The sequence below is a fragment of the Lithobates pipiens genome, unplaced genomic scaffold (assembly GCF_037356315.1).
Source record: "Lithobates pipiens isolate NorthernLeopardFrog02 unplaced genomic scaffold, aLitPip1_a1.2 Scaffold_23, whole genome shotgun sequence".
Classification (NCBI taxonomy): domain Eukaryota; kingdom Metazoa; phylum Chordata; class Amphibia; order Anura; family Ranidae; genus Lithobates; species Lithobates pipiens.
Window position 1 is genome coordinate 163,772,804 of NW_027507785.1, and position 17,404 is coordinate 163,790,207.

Below are 17,404 nucleotides of genomic sequence, written 5' to 3' on the forward strand. Positions count from 1 at the left end.
ACTGTTAACCCATCAAATGGCCGGTGTCATAACTAATCACATGTGCAGCACCATGGCATTTACAGCTCAGACTAGCTCCTTGGCTATGAAGGATTGGGAGGTTTAATTTCTCTTTTAATTCTGTGTCGGGAACCTTTTTAACCACTTGCCTACAGGGCACTTAGATAAAGGAGAAAAAGGAGAGAAAGGGGCGCCTCTGGGTGCAGATTTTTTCAGCACTGTCGTACAATTGCGTGGTCATGCTACACTGTACCCAAATGAAATTTCTTTATCATACATCACGTGACACAGAGCCACAGTAGTTACAGTAGTAGTTAGTAGTGGGTTATATAGGCCACCTTTTAGACGATGGACACTGGCACACCCTAAGACAGGAAGTTCACTCTCTATATAACCCCTCCCATTACTGGGAGTACTTCAGTTTTTTCGCCAGTGTCTTGGGTGTTGGTCACGAGTAAACATGTGCTATGCTGAGTTCCACTGGAGTAATCTTTGCTGGGGAAAGCTATGCAGCCAAATCCATTCAAAGAGTCTTTTCAGGCCAAATTGAATGGTACCCAGGCCTCGTGGTGGAAGAAATGAGGTTTGGTCTATAACGCTTCCCTTTTTTGAGAGATGGACCCTGGGATCCAGTGCTTTGGTTTTTTCAGACATAAGGCTTCCTGGCGGGGTGCTATATGGGTCCAACGGAATGGAACCCCCCCATTTTTACTTTTTGTTATAATAAATATCCCCCAAAAATATATAAAAAAAACATTTTTTTCCATCAGTTTAGGCCGATACGTATTCTTCTACATATTTTTGGTAAAAAAAATTGCAATAAGCGATTGGTTTGCGCAAAAGTTATAGCGTTTACAAAATAGGGGATAGTTTTATGGCATTTTTATTAATTATATTTTTTTACTAGTAATGGCGGCGATCAGCGTTTATTTATTTTTTTATATTTTTTATTGTGACTGCGACATTATGGCAGACACATTGGACATTTTTGACACATTTTTGGGACCATTGTCATTTATACAGCAATCACTGCTATATAAATGCAGTGATTCCTGTGTAAATGACACTAGCAGTGAAGGGGTTAACCAGTGGGTGGCAGTGTAGGGCTCAAGTGTTCCTAGGGGTGTGTTACTAACTGTTGGGGGCTGGGCTTTAATTTAGTGAACACTGATCTCTTCTCCAATCACATGGAGCAGAGATTGGCGTCACTAGTTGCTAGGCAGAACGGGGAAATGCTGTTTACAACGGCATTTCCTTGTTCAGCCACTCTGTGAGACGATCGCGGGTATGTCCGTGGTGATCGAGTCCGCGGCACGCGAGCAATGGCAGGGTGGCATTGAAGATTGAACGTACCTGTACGCCAATATGCCTGTCCGTGCCATTCTGCCGATGTACATCAGCATGCGCTGTTTCGGGAACCGGTTAAAATAAATGTTGTCATGCCTAAAAGTCACCACCGGGGGCTGTAAAGAGCCTACCTGGTTCATGCTTCCCATATCTCGCTCTATGTCAGCAGAAGCTGCAGGCTTCCTCCAGCCAAGCAGTCCCAAGCCTCTGGTAAAATGTTGGAGGGGGGGTTTTTACAAAAACGCCCCCCACCTGGGCAGGAGTTTCTCTCCCCTCTCTAGGAATAGGAGAGGGAGTCCAAGACGGTTGGCGGTATGCCGCTCCGCTCCCTCTCCCACCGCAATAGCAGCGGCAGCTCTCCTCTTCCTCCTGCTCTCCTTCTTACCAAAACCACACACACACACATGCACGCTGATCAGATCGGAGGCCCTGATGCCGGAAACTATAGTTTTTTTGAAAAGATGGGTGGGGCGTGGTGGGAAGACGGGTTGCGGCTTAGCGCGGAATTGATGTGTCTCTACGTCCACAACGCAGGGCTGTAAAAAGCTATAAGAGCTCCATTTGCCAGGCTGAATTTGGCTATGGAGGGACACAGGAGCAGACGGGAGCATGTGAGTGGGGTGATACAGGCATTCCAGGGCACGTTTACTTAGCATCAGGCTGAGCGTTACTAGCAGCAGCAGTGGCTGGACTATTGCTCAGCAGTGGATGCGTTTTTGTTTTTTTCTGGCAGTACCTCTGCGTTTGTGCTTAGGACTATGCCACCCCAAAAAAGAGGCCCAAGCACATCGCCCTCGGGGTCTGAGGACCCAAGTCTCACCTCTACAATGCCATCCTTCCCTGGAATACCTGGGGTGGCTGGTCAGGGTGAGCCATCGGGTCCATCAAGGGTTGCAATTGTTTTCACCATTTCAGCCCCTGTCTGTTACTGAGGAAGTTTTTCTCCTCAGCATTTGTAGGATTTGAAAGGATAGCTGCTTTATTCCCCAGAATAGAAGAAAACGCGATAGGTCCCCTTCTACTGCCCAGAACCCTCAGAGGAACAATGGGCAGGAGAGGATACATTCCTCTCAGGAGACCATGAAGAGGTTGATGACTCCTCTTCTGAGGGATCAATTGTGGAAGAACCTTCTTCAAGTTTCATCTTACTGAGATGGTCCGCTCCACATTTAAGCTGCCCTTAACTGAGTTGGCTGGAGGCCCACTTCTTTTTGGTTCACTAAATCCTCCTCAGGCTTTGTGTGCCTTTGCTGGCCATTCTTTACTGGAACAGCTTATGTATTCTGAGTGTCCTCCTAAACAGTTCTCAGTACTTTATCCTATGGAGGAAAAATTCACTAAAAGGTGAGATATATACCAGCAATTCACGTGGGTATATCCTCTGAATAAAAATTTTACTTGTCCGGCTGACAACACTCAAATGCTTAGGGATCCAACCGATAAGAAATTGGAATTCCTGTTTAAAAACACATTTTCTTTGGCAGGTTCAGTGTCTCAACCTGCAGTGATGACAATTGGTGTCCTTGAGGGGACAGTTGAGACAGGTGCTCAAGGTTATCCCTAATCAGCAGGCCCAGGACTTGGCTGTCAGGGGCTTTGTTTTGCAGTTGACACTATGAGAGATTCTATTCTTCAGGCCTTATGCTTGGGCTGGTGCATATACGTAGAATCTTATGGTTGAAAAATTGGTCAGCCAAAGCACCATGCAAAAAACTCCTGGCTGTGTTGTGTTTTTTTTTTTTTTATTTTTTTTACTTTTCTGCAGTTAATGGATGTTTGGGGATGATTTTGGCCAAATACATCCAAAAAATTTCAAGTGGAAAAGGACCCTTTTGCCAGTTAATAGAAGAATTATTAGATGTTGCGGTATTCTGTTGATTCCTTAAAGTGAAGCCAACAGGCCCATATTTTATGGAAGTTAGTTGGGGTATCCAGTGCTTGATGAATTGGGTCTTCCATCTCAGCTATTTTCCTTTACTTTGTGGAGCCATTTGGAAGTACTGGGGGGGGAGAGAGAATTAGCCCTCTAATGGGTATACGTAGTTTTGCTGCGTTTTTATACGAGGCGTAGGGTGAAGTCCTTTTTGTTGGCCAATTGGTGAAATGGATGTATGGTGGAGTAGGTATTAAGCCGTAGTAAATTCTGGGGTGTATGTTGTGATTTGGGAGGTAAGACGATGCAACCCTTTCCAATAGGGTTGGATTTGAGAGCATTCCCATCAGATGTGTAGTAGTGATCCGTGAGCGGTGTTGCATCTCCAGCATAGTGGGGGGATGTTGGGGTGGAATTTATGTATTCTGTCGAGGGTCCTGTACCACCTGAGTATAGTTTAAATCCATTTTCATTTCATTTCATTTTTATGATCGCTGCTCTCCAGAACCAAGAAAATATACCCTTGTTCCAGTCTTGGAGTTCCTTTTTTGTACAGTTTTAATAATGGGGATTACATTTCTGGAATAAAGATTGTCTAATTTAACTTGTAGTTGAATACCCAAATAGGTGCTAGCATGTGCTTCCCATCCAAAAGGGAAGTTGGCTTGACATAGTATCACTGTGGAGGCGGGTTGAGGGCCCTGGATTTTGCAAAATTTATTTGGGGACTGGATTGAGATTTGAAGAGGGAGAAATATTTTAAGAGCTTAGGAATTGTGATAATGGGGTCTGTGAGGAACAAAAGGATGTCATCTGTGTAAGCCGCCAGTTTGTATTGTTTATCATTAATTTCAACCCCATTTGATGTTTGGGTTAGCCCTAAGCCTGCAGAGTATAGACTCCAGCATGAGTATGGATACGATGGGGGATAAAGGGCATCCCTGTCGAGTTCCATTCGACACAGAGGTGGTGTCCGACAAGTGACCATTGACCTGATTCTCGCTGTTGGGGACGTGTAAAGAGCAAGTATGTAATGACATGTGTGATCTTGAAACCCCATTTTTTTATTTTTTTATTTTTTTTAAACATCTGCCATATAGTCCCATGCCACTCTGTCGAACGCCTTCTCCGCATCGAGGGACAGGAAAAACCCCAGTCTGGTGGATGAGGACAGCCAGTGGTGAACGCTAATGGCCTTCAGGGTATTTATCTGTAGCCTTGCATCCGGGGAGGAATCATGCCTGATCTAGGGAGACCAGTGTGGGGAGTAGAGGGAGTATGTGGTTAGCTAATATTTTCACGTAAAGTTTTTTTATGTCAACGTTTATGAGCGATCTAGGCCTATAATTGGAGACCAAAGTTGCAGGTTTTCAGGAATTATGGAATGAGTGTATCTGAAGCTTTTTTAATAACTGGTGGATAAGCTGTTAGGACCGGGGCATTTGCCTGGTTTCATTTGTTTCAAGGCTTCGATGTTGCAACTTGCAGCCTCATCAGCGGAAATGGGTTTTGGGCCAAATTGTGTTAAAGTCGTCAATCATCTTCCTTCTGTCTTGGGTTGAGTCTGTCCTCCGTTTTGGGTAAGTAGGTTATAGCATTTGGAGTAGAACTGTTTAAATTGGTCTGCTATACCGTTTTGAGGTCTCTCTCATTACCTGAAGGGTCCCAAATTAAGTGGATGGTCCAGTTCGCCTTTTTGTTTTGAAGGGCTCTAGCAAGCAGTTTGCCTGATTTGTTGCTGAACTCGTAATAAATTCTTTGTTTCAGCGCGTACTTGTGCCAGGTCATTTTCCCCAGTTCCTTAAGAAGATCCTCCCTGGCATGTAGCAGCTCTTTAAAAGATTGTTCTGCTAGTGATTGCTTGTGCTTTTTTTGTTTGTTTTTTTCCAGGGAATGAATGCGTTCTGATATTTTGGCAATACGTGCTTGTCTTGCTTTCTGCCATTGCGTGGCAATGGATATGAATTAACCCTTAATGACACACTTTTGTGTGCCGCCAAGAGTCAGTGGGTGGGTATCGGAGGATGCATTCTTGAAAATATTGCAACAGGCATGTGCTTATTCTCTTTATATGTTGAGGGTCAGTAAGGAGGGAGTTATCAAGTCGCCAGCTTGCTGGTCTCATAGGCATTGTCGGAAAAGTTACGGTAATGGAGATGGGGTGATGATCCGAAAGGATCAAAGGGGTCTATGGTTGCTGTTTGGAGGGAGTCTAGGTCCATTTGAGTTATCAAGAAATAGTCAATCCTCATGTATTTTTGGTGTGGAGGTGAGTAGATGGTGAAATCCTTAGTATTGGGGTGCAATGTGTGCCACGTATCATACAGGGTTAGATTGTTATGCTGCATTTTAATTGCGCAAAGTGCTCTATATGTTATAGGGGAGGTGTCACGATCTGGAGTCAGGCTCAGAGGCCAGTAGCTATAGCAGCAGAGCAGATATTCACACAGGTCACCTTGGCTGATGACACGGGTTCACCTGAGGTGCGGGGTCTAAGCACTAACCGGTATTCACCAGAGCTCCCAAAGGTGGAGATGGGCTTGGCTGCGTGTTAGTGCCAGGTCGCGGTCCTCAGGATAGCCCCACCAGGAGGTGAGCAAGCCAGGGGTCTGGTAGCAGATATAGCAGGTAGGGATCAAGCAGAAGCGTAGTTGAGAAACAAGCCAAAAGTCGGTAACAAATAGTTGCAGGTTGGGATTCAGCAGAAGCGTAGTCCAGGAACAAGCCAAATGTCGGTAACGAATTGTAGCGAGGATTTGGTCGGCAACAGGAGAGATAGGAGCAAGATATTGGCTGGTGAAGGCACAATATTCTGGCAACCAGGAAGTGCAGAGACATGGCTTAAATCAGGAAGTTCATGGGAGGAGCAAAGGGTTCAAGGTTCAAGGCAAACAAGATTCAAGACAAGATCATTCAAGGAATTCTCCAGGGAGCTGTCCAGCATTCCAGGTGGCTCAGCAAGCAGAGTCACTGCCAGACACACCAGAGGTCCCAGGTTCAAGCCCAGGTCCTAACAGGAGGATCCTGATGAGAAGTCCATAGAGGGGGCCAGGGCCAGGTTGAAATCACCCCCAACAACCAGCAAGCCCTTGTATAATGTGGTGAGACGTTGTAGGATATTGCTTTAGAGGTCTACCGGTGTGAGCCCTCGGGGTAAATATGAGGATGAAAAGACACCAACGAGATAAGTGTCCTGCCCATATGAACAACGAAGTAAGGGGGGTCTCCGAACAACCCTTTTAGGGGCAGCGTTGCGGAGAGGGGATGGGGAGGGGGGAGGAGTGGGAGGGAGTATTGGGGTTTTTTGGGGGGGAGAGGGGTTCCCCCCCCTTCTTCGCGCCCTTTCTATCCCCCAGCAAAATGCCCTTTGGGTCAGCGTACGTTGCCAGGCGAACCAATGAAAGAAGCAGCAAATGGTAGTCATTAATGTGATAACATATAATGTGAGGGGTTTAAATACAAGGGGGAAAAAAGGTATAAAATTAATAAAGAACTTCAATTTATGGGGGGGAATGTAATATGCTTGTAAGAGACATATATTACCAACAATTCCGGGATAAAATTGACATCAGCTCAATTTCCACTTTGGTTCTATGGGGACATACCATCTGCTCACTCAAGAGGAGTAGCCATTGGTTTCGACAGACTATCAAGGTTTGAAATTGAGGAACGTCTGGCTGACCCAGAGGGTAGATATTTATTTATAAAAGGGAAATTGGGGGAGATGCAATGTACTATAGTAAATGTGTATGCACCAAATAGAAATCCAGATAAATTCTTAAGGACAGTTCTAAAAAAACTGGAGGAGTTTAGAGCAGGTAAAGTGGTTATAGCAGGAGACCTGAATTGGTGCCTGGATCCTAAGATGGATACCTCGGGGGGAGGCACACGAGTGCCGGAACAGAGATATAGATTGGTAAATAAAGCATTGACTAGCGCCCAGTTACAAGATGCATGGAGGATTAGTCATCAAAAAGAACGGGACTATACTCACTTCTCGGCAGTTCATAAAACCTTTGCAAGACTCGATTATATCTTGATAGAACATCAATTAGTGGCTAACTTGAAAAAAGCGGAAATTAAGCCTATCGCTCTGTCGGATCATGCCCCTATAATAATCCAATTAGAAATTCAGGGTTATAAGGGGATAGGAAGAACCTGGAGGTTGAATGACTCACTCATTCAAGAACAGGATGTAAGTAGTAAAATTGAACAGGAATTAAGGGACTTCTTTGAGCTTAATGACGCAGAGGAAATTTCTAGGGCTACCATATGGGAGACACACAAGGCAGTCATTAGAGGAAGCTTGATCGGGATTGGAGCAGGGAAAAAGAAGGAAAGGGAGAAAAGGAAAGTTCAATTATATAGTGAGATCGAGGAGTTGGAGCATAAAACTAGACCTAGGGGGCTTCAGGAGACTCAGAAATTACAAAAAAAAGGGAACTGGAAGAGTGCCTGGAGCAAGAAAGGAGAACGGCTTTCCACAAAATAAATAAGGAGAGCTATCTGTGGGGGAACAGGCCAGGGAAGTGGCTGGCGAGAAGAGTAAAGGAACAGAAAAACAGGACTTTTATTCCGAAAATTAGGGATAAAAGAGGTGAGATGAAGTTCGCCACTCCAGATATTGCAGAGAGCTTCCATACTTATTACAGTGCTCTGTATAATATAGGAGTAAGAGGGGACGAAGAGGGGAAAAGAAAGGTAGCTATACGGGAGTATCTTACGAACCTGGACTTTCCAAAAGGTGCGAGTGAGGAGATGGAGGCCTTAGAGACCCCGATCACAGTAAGGGAAGTAGAGAGAGCAGTTAAGGACATAGCCCTGGGCGGAAGCCTGGGTCCGGACGGATACTCCAGCCTATATTACAAGAGATTCCAGAGTCTGTTAGCACCAAAACTCTGTGAATATTTCAGTGCAGTTGGAGGGGCAGGGCTTCCGAGAAGAGGCGCTTCTTGCCCATATTGCTTTGATCTTGAAGGAGGGTAAAGATCCTGCAGCCCTGGAGAGTTACCGGCCGATATCATTACTAAATACGGATGTAAAAATCTATGCAAAAATAATAGCCGATAGATTGAAGACACTCCTCCCGGGATGGGTTCACACCGACCAGGTGGGATTTGTGCAGGGACGAGAGGGGAGGGACAACTCTTTGAAGTCTATCATCTTGATCCAGGAGGCAATTAGAAGGAAGACCCCCACAGTCCTTCTATCAGTAGACGCCGAGAAGGCCGTTGATAGAGTAGATTGGCAGTTTATAAATGAGAAGCTAAAACATATGGGGCTGGGTGAGAGAATGATGAGATGGATTAAAGCGTTATATACTCAGCTGACCAGGATTAGAGTGAATGGGTCCCTGTCTCGTCCCCTTGACTTGTTCAACGGGACGAGACAGGGATGCCCTCTGTCCCCGATTCTGTTTGTGGTTGTCCTGGAACCCCTCTTAGTAGCGATCCGTAGGAATCAGGATCTTCGGGGAATTCGGGTGGGAGGGATAGAATATAAGGTATCTGCTTATGCAGATGATCTGTTGTTATATATAGCAAATCCCAGAACATCGATCCCCTTGGTCCTTAAAGAATTAGAACAATATGGAAGATTATCAAATTTTAAAATAAATTTGACAAAGACAGAAATTCTAAACTTGAATTTCTCAGAAAAAGAACAGAGAGCTCTTTCCGCAAGCCTGCTCTTCAAGTGGTGTAGAGGAGAGTTGTGTTACCTGGGGATAAAATTAACGGCACAAAGGTCTAATCTGTACGAAGCAAATTTCATTTGCCCCTTAATTTTGTTTAAGAGGGGTATATAAAGTATGAGTTACAAAGCATTATCATGGATGGGTAAAATAAATGTAATAAAAATGTTCATACTGCCAGTCGTAATGTACACATTTCAAACGATACCTGTTCCGGTACCGGCGAGTTTTTTTTTAGGAAATTAAAATCCCTGGTTCTATCATTCATATGGGCCCAAAAAGGCCGCGCATTGCATACAATGTCTTAGTGAAGGAAAAAAGAATGGGGAGGAGTGGCATTACCAGATTTAAAAAAATATTATGAGGCAATAGTATTATCAAGAGTAGCGGACTGGTCACATAACCAGAAAGAGAAGAGTTGGGTGGAGTTAGAAATTAGATTGAGTGGGATGGAATTAACAAAAAATTATATGGATCCCACCTCAGTGGCGGAATTTAGGAGTAGGCACGAGCACTTTAACAAGACACACACTAAAAATATGGGATAAAATTAATAAGGCACATAACTGGACTCACAATTCCCCATTAATGTCACTGTTGGACACAAATTATTTTTTGCCAGGAACGGAGGAGCGGCTATATTTTAGTAGATGGACAAAGAAAGAGCATATAACATTAGGGGAAATGATTAAAGGGAATAGGTTATACACGTATAGGGAAATTACACAAGAGTGGGGGCACAAACCGTTAGATAGATGGAGACACGTGCAACTATCACACTTTACACAAGGGCTGTCACAGCCTTTACGAGGAATGTCACGGTTAAGTCCATTACAGAAACTACTTAAGGATGAACAATGTTTAGTGAAAAGGGTATCGAAAATGTATAAAATATTAAGACGGGAGGCAGATTTGGAATTACCGGCATATTTGGGGAAATGGGAAGGGGAATTAGGATCACTTAGGAATGAAGAGCATAGGATGAAAATACTTAAAATGACGCACTCAATCCTAAGAGATTCTTGAACTATTGAAATGTCTTACAAATTAATATCAAGGTGGTATATGACGCCCCAAAGAATGCAGAGGTTTGGAGGGGAAGAGCAAGCAACTTGTTGGAGGGAATGTACAGAGCAGGGTTCCCTAAAACACCTATGGTGGGATTGCCCTAAAATATCCCCCTTTTGGGATAAAATAATAGAAATTATATTTTCGGTGACAGGAACGAGGATTAGAAAATGCCCATGGGTGTGTCTTTTCCATGATACAGAGAAAGGGGTATTGCAATACAAAGGCACGATAGAGGGGCATACCTCCCCCTTTTCTTTTTTTTTTTTTTTTTTTTTTTTTCTGCCCCAGGGCTTAGGGAGGGAGGTCAGAGGGGAGGGAGAGGTTTATTGAAATGGATTGTATTGAGAAGGTAGAGGTGATGCCTCTTAATAAATTGTATTAATGTTTTTATAAATTTGATATGTATAAAGAGGAAAATGAAAAATAAAGAATATATAAAAAAATAACTGACCTTAATGCCGGCTTATGGTGAGCTGGGGGTATGTACTGTTTGTGTCACCATTCTGACCGCAAAAAGCTTTTGTATCTATAATGAAGAATTCAAAAATGGGGTACATGTACATTCCATAGCAGCATAATAAATAACTATAACTTCAACGGTTTAAACAATATAATCAAGGTGATCAACAGATGGTGCACTACTGTATTCTAGGGTCATTGCATGGCTTTGTATATACATTAAGCAGTCGTGCGCTTTTTTCTAAGGTAGCTACAGGGAGGTATGGTGTAAACCAGCATGTCTCAGGCTGGTAAAAAGGCACCAAGGTGTCCAGGATGTCAAAAAAATATGCCTGACAGCTGTATAGGCAATCTAGGGGTTGTGTTGTCTGTGTGAGAATCGGGGAATGTTGTTATCTTCGGGTGAGCTCAACAAATCCCCCCCCCCCCCACACTCCAGTACGGGCTACTTAATACCTTGTAATCTGTAGTGTGCAGTCACAGTGAGTATGTTTAAGGCAGGTTGGATGAATTCTAAAGGGGCACTCGTGCGAGCCAGCTAGAATCTCTGATACAAACATTAAGACCACCGGTCAGCAGTGACAGGGAGACTGGGGGATGAGGGGGACAACACTGGGTCCATCATATAAGCAGATGCAATTTAGTCAAAAGCTTGGGGGGTCCCCTTGGTGTAAAGTAACCTGGGGATATGATTATGGTTCTGTTTGGTGAGAGAGAGACTCCAGGAAGCTCCCAGCAATGAACATATTATTCCAGCCCTTCCCCTGTACAGGGTAGGCAACTGCACCCTAGGTATCTATGTTGTCAGTCATGCTAGAGTTTGTAGTGCATAGTCGCGATCAGATGCCCTTTAACATAGAAACATGGAAACATTAATGGTAAAACCTACAGAAGTCATCCACTGATCACCCTTGGTGCGACGGTGCCCATCAGATATCAAGGCTGTAGGGGGGCTATCTTGCAAGACACACTGTCGGTTTTAAATGTTATGAGCACAGTCTCCTGGTAAGTATGACATCAACACCTGAGGATGTTGGTGAGAAAGTCTAACTCCTCCAGGTGCATGGGCCCTTCGTAGCAGGTGTGGCATCAAAGGTGAACTACCCACCTCGTGGAAAAACTTGTGCAAAGGTAACACGTAAACTAAAACCATTGTAACATTGTAAAAGAACGGTAATCATTTTAATGAACTTATCTATGGTAGGGGTGTCCCTCTACTCGGCTCACAGGCCATTGACCACGATATAGCCCAATGTCACTTCTGGCTCTGGGGATTTGGTCGGGCTGGTGTCATTGTGGGAGCTTCTGGAGGATCTGTGAGATCTCGTACCCGAAGCGGATCTGTGTCTGCTGTATCAGGTGTCATGAGCTTCCATCAGTTCTTCTCGTCGCTTTTCTCGTCTGAGTGTGTGGCAGCGGAATTCAGCATACCAATTTGGAACCTCCATCTAGGGGATGCCCAGAGTGTCGCAAAAGGACTGGAGTTCCTCATGTACTCGCAGCATGCCATGCGGCCTCGACTGGCAGAGAGGCCAAAGGGGAACTTCCATCTATAATGAATGCCTTTGGTGTGCATAGTGTCCAGCAGCGGTTTCAGTGTTGCAGGGTAATACCAGAGAGATCTTGATATTGTGGACATCTGAGCCCCCATGGGAAAGTTCGTTCCTGTTTCTGGCTTTGTTGGGTATTTCTTCCTTCAAATTGTCGTTCACCAAGCAGCACACCACATCTCTGGGTGGGGGGGAGGGGGTCAGTGTCTCTCCCTTTGGGCCTAAGTGTGCAATGGATACTTCCATCTCCACGACTTTTTGCGCCAGTCTGTCCAATAAATTATTAAACAAGCCCAATATGGTAGCTGTTCTGGTTCAACTGATTTAGGCAGCCCTCTAACATGCAGGTTGTGGCGCCTGCCCCTGTTGTCGAAGTTGTCCACATGACGCTGGATGTCTCTTATTTGTAGAGTGTGTGTGTGTGTGTGTGTGTGTCTCTACCTTGTGGGTCACTCTGCAGAGGACCATGCCATGTTGAGCTGAGGTCTTCTCCACTTCCTGCACTCTGTCAGCTATGGCGCAGATGTCCTGGCGCAGGTCAGCTTTGGCCGCTGACTGTGTCTTTTATGTCCACTGCCCTGAGGTCAAAGAGGCTGGGGTGTTATGATCCCCTGGCTCTGGGGGCATCGGTGGTGCTGAGTCCTGTGACAGTCCCTGGCGGAAAGCCTCCATGCTGTGTCTCTGGGTCCAGCTCTGGGATATTCTGGCTCATACCGTTTCTGTTGTCTGCGAGGAGAACGGGAACGCGAGGCGGAGGCGTTCCGTGAAGCTGTCCCCATGTTTGTGTGGCTGACAGGGTGATATTGAGCCTCATGTGGATAGGATGTGCAGTGGCGGGAGCTTGTCTCTCAAGCGTCCATCTTCCTGCAAGGTCAAACCATGCCCCTCATCCTCTATTTGTCCTGCTTACCATTCTAATTGAAAGTAAAAGAAAATTCCAAATTTTGGGTTGACCCCAGAAAAGTAAGAGGGGAAATCTTCCAATGGGGACACTAGTTATGATGACCTGGGAGTACCCAAGGAATTCCCTTAATTTTCAGGGATTTCCTCTCACTTCCTGTTTGGCTATGGGACAGGAAGTGAAGGGAAATCTCTACAATGAAACAGATGGCGTGAAAAAAAAATCTGTTGGGTTGTATCCCTCCCTTGCCCTATCCAAAATGGAAAAAAAATGTTCTCGTAGTTTTACATGTACATGTATCAATATGTAACTGGTGACCTTTGGTGATCTAGAGAGCGAAGCTGATTTTAATCAATTTAGTAAATTGTCTACATTGCCTTTTTTATTAACTTTCAATACTTTATGCGTAAGCAGTGGAGAAGGTGAGGGCAACTTAATCCCCTTAGCGTGGGATTTGCACATCCTAGAAGCAAATGCAAGTTATGCAAGTGGTCTATTAAAATGTGCCAAGCGTAGTATGGACCAGAGGAGTCGCTGAAATAACTACGAAACCAAAACCATACTCGCGATTCATTCCTCTTAAACCAAAACACACAGAAAATACTCTTACTGACTTTCAGCTGCCCAGTTTGCTCATTCCCTTTCCCCGGCTATGCGTCTGGACAGCCTCCAGAGACGTAGGCCTCTTTCACGTGAACAATCCGTTCAGGTCCGCCTATCAGTTTTTCAGGCAGACCTGAATGGATGCTCCATAGACCTATGGAGCATCGGATGTCAGCGGTGACACGTCCGCTTACATCCGACCCGCTCCAATCCAAAAAAGTGTGACGGAGGAAAAACCTACTTTTCCATCCGTCTGAGTATGGAATCAAGTGACGACAGACTCTGCGGTCCGTCCTCATCCGATCCTCAATAGGGGAGAGCGGCGCTCTGACAGGTCCATCCCTGCACAGTGTGCAGAGATGGTCCTGTCCTCTTCATGCTCAGTGGGAATCTACGGCGACATCCCCTCTGAGCAAGCCGATGTTCATGGGGCGGATCATCACGGATCCGTCCCGTGTGAAAGGACCCTTATTGCAACTGCTTTAAAGTTTCAAAGCAAATCATGTACATGAAATTGTTTTCTCTCAGCGTATTGAAGAAAGTCCCCTAACCTTCATGGATACTAATATTTTCTCTTTGTTAACCTAAGTCCCTACTCTTTCCACCAACCCTTCCAAAGCTACCACGAGTCCAGCTACCAGTGATACTACTTGTGTGCACACATTTCCAGAATGCTATATTAGCATTTGAGACGTCTGTACGGAAGCAACCCAGGTGTAAGTTAGTAGTAAAACAAATTTAATCACATTTAGTGACCACACCATATATCAAAAAATACTCTAACACAAAGCAACTTTTAAGTTCTAGTCCTGAGTATTATTTCTGACACCCCTGAAGTTGGTGGCTGGCTGTAGGCTGCAGTGATGAGCAGGAAATGATCACCAGGTGAGCCACAGTGGAACGATGAGTGCTTGTAAAGGCTGATAAACCTGAGTGCTGAGAGCACAGCCCTGACAGGCTGTCAGCAGATCGGCCTCTACAAATTTGGCAGTGCCTAAAAGTGGAGAGCAGGGGGAGACTTTTTAAACAGTATAGGCACTTATTTGTAATGTTTTGTATAACTATAAAAGCCTGAAGTGATCTAGCAGGACTTCATTTTCTGACTAAAGTTCCACTTTCAGATGAAAAAATCACCTCTACTTTTAAGCCTGCTTTGACTGGTGTGGAATCCTCTGTTAAAATGGAACTTGCATCTCAGTTTAAAAAGGAATCTGTGTCTAGGTGAGACAACAAATGTGTGAAACATTCAGCGCCACCCACACACACACACAGTGCAGTGCTACTACAGTAATTATTCAATGCTAAAGTTAGTGCTATGTATACATGCAATAAAATTCTAATTCATAAAGTCCCATGAATCAATATCAATCTTGATAGTAGTGCTCCAGTGTTATTATATCACTGTGCTTCTCAATCATTCTCATTGCTTGTGCAAACCACCACCAGTCAAGACCATTCAAGAGGAAGTAAACTCACCCACTCTGATGCTTCTTAACATTTAGTCCATTATAATAAGTCATTATCAGACTATAGCCACTGTAATCCAGCCCAAATTACATATTACTTACTGTTTAAAGAAACTTTAAAAAAACTTGTTTCCAGGGGTTAGGCAGCGCTATCTTAAGTATTGTTTTGAGTATTGAGTCTACAGTGGAGTGTATTTCCGCCCTTACATTGAGCACTTCCTGTACTGTTAACCAAGCCTCCTTCTCAATCCAAAGTTTCTATGGCAACCCTGCTTCCCTGTTCATAGCTTACTTGTTTATTTCATAGTGTTTACTTGTGCCAATGTCTAATGGCCATTACTGCAGTCTTATCAGCTGAAGCTGATAAGTCTGACAAAGGGAAACAAGTTTAGACTGTATGTGAGGTCACATGGTGTGTAGGAGAAAGCTCTGAGTGATTAGCAGAGTTCAGTGTTGTGCCGTAGGAAGTCCTGATAACAGATAGATAAGACATAGTGTGCCTTAAATCAGGGGAGATCTGGGCATGCTCAGTGACTTCATTCTACAGAACAACAAGAATTACAACAATACTAAGCAAGTAAGGAGATATCTACAAGCAGTGTTCATTAGGGTTTTTTATGCTGATTTACATGGGACAAAGTTGCGGGGGAGGGTTTACAACCACTTTCAGAGATCGATACATGTGCAGAGGAGAGGATCCAAGCCTTTGATGTTGCGCAGCCATGGTGGTGAGCGAGCGGACTCTCTCTCAATACATGTAACAAGCGAATTTTGTTTTTATATCTAGGAAGTGTCCTCTTTTAAATAAACGTTTTATAGCAGAGAGCACTATGTCTGCTGTATTTTTGATTACATGATACATGAGTCCCTTGAAGTGGAGGAACAGCTGAATAATCTGAGATCAGCTCCCCATCTGTGAGGGATAAATTGTTTGGGGTGGAGTGGAGATCATGGAAGGGAGAAATCAAACAGCTTAGACCTGAGAGAAAGAAAAGGAATTTGGGGAGTGAAAACAAAGAGTTCATTTGAGTCTTCCTGACTCAGGTTAGCAGATTAAATAGCTGGTGGTGGTTTGTACAAGCAATAAGATATATTGACAAGCACGGTGATATGATAATAACACTGGAGCACTACTATCAAGATTCATATTGATTTAGGGCCGGTTCACACTGCGGGCGATGCGAGGCCACACCGACTTGCCTCGCCGCGACCTCAGCGGCGACTTGCAAATGACTTCTGTATAGAAGTCAATGCAAGTCGCCCCGAGGTCGCCCAAAAGTAGTACAGGAACCTTTTTTCTGAGTCGGAGCAACTCGAGTCGCTCCTCTCAGAACGGTTCCATTGTACAGAACGGGGGCGACTTGTCAGATCGCGGCGAGGCAAGTCGTGTCGCCTCGCATCGCCCGCAGTGTGAACCGGTCCTTATGGGACATGTATTATGAATTTGAAGTTTATTGCATGTATACATACCACCAGGGGTCAAGTCCTGGGGAATAAAGTGTGGGAACTCCCACCCAAGATCCAATCCCCCACCAAAAAAAAAAAAAAATGATGCACTCATATACACAAACGCTTCAAAAGTGGTATTTTTCATCCAATTTTCGTATTGTGTATATGAAGCTTAACTGTTAGTACATAAAAAAAAAAATCCTCAATAAACATAAACACGGTAATTCTCTGAATAATCAGCATTCATTTAATCGTGCTTCCATGCAAATGTGAACATCATGTTCCGATCTTTATTGGGGAATGTTATTTTGTATATAGAGTGTTTATGTGGTGAGTTTACGCTTTTCATTGAACAGAGTTTGGATAACACAGGGTTAAACGGAAAGGTCATAAATGAACTGCACATTATCTGGACAGAATGCTTGGGGTGATAGTGATGTGTTCCTGCTTAGGAGATGTATGTTAGATTGGGGGGCTGCAAACTCTGCAGGGCTCCAACACACACTTGCTGCTATTCCAACCCTTCACATATTTCCACATAAACTTCCCTCCTGGCATTAAAGTTTGCCAAGTATTGTGCTCAGCTTACCACCCCAAACTGATGTTCCTCCCTCATCTCACCTCTCTCCCTGCATGTCCTGTGAGCAGAATAGCTGTGCTCCTCCTCTGGGTTCTCTCATCATATGGCACTGAAGATAGAGGAGGGGGGGATTTAGCGGGACACACAGAGCAAGTATGCAGGGGACTGGGGGGGGACATGAGGAGACAGAAAATCAGGAGGGGCTGGCGGGGAGGAGCGCATCCCGAGAGGTCTGACTAAATACAATCTCGTAGCAGCAGGGAGCTGATCTACCTGTGATTGACAGGTAGATCAAAGCGGAAGCTGTCATGGGGCCCCCTACTGGCAGTGCAAGAATGGTCAGGTGTGCGGCACTTACTATTGCGAGCTGTGTCGGCAGCTGCTGGTGTAGCACCTGCCACACAGCTCGCTAA

General features: G+C 44.6%; 1 protein-coding gene across 1 annotated transcript in view; it reads left to right on the forward strand.

Moving 5' to 3' along the window:
* The window catches only part of DESI1 (desumoylating isopeptidase 1), a 63,041-nt gene that overhangs the window by 38,291 nt on the left and 7,346 nt on the right, over positions 1-17,404 (forward strand). The window lies entirely within an intron of this gene.